This window comes from Arachis hypogaea, chromosome 2 (genome assembly GCF_003086295.3).
Source record: "Arachis hypogaea cultivar Tifrunner chromosome 2, arahy.Tifrunner.gnm2.J5K5, whole genome shotgun sequence".
NCBI classification, from domain to species: domain Eukaryota; kingdom Viridiplantae; phylum Streptophyta; class Magnoliopsida; order Fabales; family Fabaceae; genus Arachis; species Arachis hypogaea.
The window spans coordinates 27193533-27196597 of NC_092037.1; the positions used below are offsets into that span (position 1 = coordinate 27193533).

At 36.3% G+C, this 3065-nt stretch overlaps 1 long non-coding RNA gene across 1 annotated transcript; it reads left to right on the plus strand.

Annotated features, from left to right (window-relative positions):
• Nucleotides 1-567: 567 nt before the first annotated feature.
• LOC140177854 (uncharacterized) lies at nt 568-1646 on the plus strand. The gene is made up of 2 exons (XR_011869362.1): nt 568-862; nt 1569-1646. It is a non-coding gene; the product is annotated as an uncharacterized lncRNA (long non-coding RNA).
• The last annotated feature ends 1419 nt before the right edge of the window (nt 1647-3065 follow it).

The window sequence follows — 3065 nt, forward strand, 5'->3', positions numbered from 1 at the left end:
TCATGATTGTCACAAACTTGCAAAAGAAAAAGCCCCCAACCCTCTGTGTGTGGATGCTACTTATGTTTCTGTGTGTGTAGTTTGTGAAGTGCATCATTTATGTGTGTGAATTTGTGTGATGAAATAACAATAAGTTGTACCTTACACAATCTTTGATTTGCATTTCCTTTTAACATATAAGTGTCGTTGACTAGTTAAAACTTAAAAAGTATTTTCCTATGGTACTTTCCCTGCTTTGGTGTTAGGCAAGAGCTGATAGCAATTTTTTTAAGAAAAAGGTATGTTAATTTTAGGGTTAATAGTTAAAAACTTAAACCAGTCCTTGAAAGTTTAAGCATGTCTTGATGAAATTTAAATTTCTTGATGAAATTTAAAGGCGAAAATAATTTACAAAATTATATAAGAAACCTAAATTGTTTATTTTGGGAATCTCCTTATATCACAACAATAAAGTTTAATTATTCCATGGATTCTAATAATTTTAAAATTGAAGGAAGTGCAAATTTTAATTTTGAAAATTCGGCATTCATTATATAGCTTGCACTTTTTTAGAATTGAAGGTGAGAAAGAGAGTATCTTTTTAAGTATTATTCTTTTTCTTAGAAGTTTTTTTTCTTTTATTTTTCGTGCTTGCATAATAAATATCATTTGGTTTGCTTGAACTGAATCTTGGGTTTGTTTGCTTGCTATAAGTTTTATTCCTGAACTGAATCTTATTAGTATTTATTTAAGTCTATTTTTTTTATTCTAGGCTTTTAATATTTGTCTTCTCGCTGTTGTTGCCGTTGCCACCTCTCTTGGTTTGCTTCTGCTGCGGTACTGCTGTTGCTGTTAGGGCACAGATTTAGTTTCTGGGTGCTAGGTGACTATTTTTATTTTAGTTTAATTTTAAAAACTCCCACAGCTTCTATAGAGGCAACTAAGCTAATGAATGTTAAGTTGTTATTACTTATTTGTTCTGTAATAGAACCTCTAAAATAAAATCACAAGTGGAATTTGTTTTACTATAATTTGTTCTTGTAGTGTACTGTTGACTGAATTTGTACTGCTGATTGCTTAACTATAATTTTTTCTATGCTTTATCTTCTCATCTATTTGTTGGCCTTGGCAAGTTTCCTGCCTCATTCTACTTTTAGGCTTAATAAGTACTGGTGATTGCTTAATTTGCTGCTTTGTCATGAGTTTTTCTTTCAATTTCCATAGATAAATAGAAAGAAATAAGTATATGTGTTTAATTCAATTATTGCAGGAGCTGACCTTTTATTTTTCTTAGTTTCTACAAAAATAAAGTATATGTTGAATTAGGATAGGTATGTGATAGTGCTAGATAAAAAAGTACCAAGGGGAGCATATGGTTGTGACCTTGTATAGGGATTATTTCTTGTTTTTGATTTGTGTTGAATTAGGATAGGTATGTGATGGCTGAATATGTATTATTGCAGGACCTAATTAAAGTGGCCTTGCCATTTTCATATTTAATCAATTTGGATTTGGAATTGGATTTGTTGGACTTAATTAAAGTAGCCTTTATAACATGCACTAACTTCAGGTTATTTAAAATTCTGCAGGGCAGTGATAAAAATAATGGAGCTCATAATGGATGAACACACTACTCATGAAATTTGATATTTTGTAACCAAAGATAAGGAAATAGATATGTGACTGGTGCACGAAATTGCAATCACACTTTTGCAACTCCGCACAACTAACCAGCAAGTGTACTGGGTCGTCCAAGTAATACCTTGCGTGAGCAAGGGTCGATCCCACAGAGATTGTCGGCTTGAAGCAAGCTATGGTTATCTTGTAAATCTTAGTCAGGATATCAGAAATTATCAGGATTGATTGTGAAAAGCAAAAGAACATGAGTTGATTATTTGTTTTGCAGTAATGGAGAATAGGTTGAGGTTTGGAGATGCTCCATCTTCTGAATCTCTGCTTTCCTACTGTCTTCTTCTTCAAACACGCAAGTCTCCTTCCATGGCAAGCTGTATGTAGGGTTTCACCGTTGTCAATGGCTACCTCCCATCCTCTCAGTGAAAGCGATTGCATATGCTCTGTCACAGCATAGCGGAATTCATCTGTCGGTTCTCAATCAGGCCGGAATAGAATCCAGTGATTCTTTTGCGTCTGTCATTAACGCCCCGCCTTCAGGAGTCTGAAGCACGTCACAGTCATTCAATCATTGAATCCTACTCAGAATACCACAGACAAGGTTTAGACCTTCCGGATTCTCTTGAATGCCGCCATCAATTCTAGCTTATACCACGAAGATTCCGATTAAAGAATCCAAGAGATAACTACTTAATCTAATATAGAACGGAGGTGGTTGTCAGGCACGCGTTCATAGTTGAGAATGATGATGATTGTCACGGATCATCACATTCATCCGGGTTAAGAACAAGTATTATCTTAGAATGGAAGCAAGCATGATTGAATGAGTAACAGTAATAATTGCATTAATCCATCAAGACACAGCAGAGCTCCTCACCCCCCAACCATGGGGTTTAGAGACTCATGCCGTGGAAAGTACACAAAGAAAGGTGTAAAGTGTCATGAGGTCATAAGGTACTGATACAATGTCAAAAGATCCTATTAATAGCAAACTAGTAGCCTAGGGTATACAGAAATGAGTAAATGACATAAAAATCCACTTCTGGGTCCACTTGGTGTGTGCTTGGGCTGAGCATTTAAGCTTTTATGTGTAGAGACGTTTTCTGGAGTTAAACGCCAGTTCTCATGCCAGTTTGGGCGTTTAACTCCAAGTTTTATGCCAGTTCCAGCGTTTAACGCTGGAATTTCTGAGGGAGACTTTGAGCGCCGGTTTGGGCCATCAAATCTTGGGCAAAGTATGGACTATCATATATTGATGGAAAGCCCAGGATGTCTACTTTCCAATTCCGTTGAGAGCGCGCCAATTGGGCTTCTGTAGCTCCAGAAAATCCGCTTCGAGTGCAGGGAGGTCAGAATCCAACAGCATCTGCAGTCCTTTTTAGTCTCGGAATCAGATTTTTGCTCAGGACCCTCAATTTCAGCCAGAAAATACCTGAAATCACAGAAAAACACAC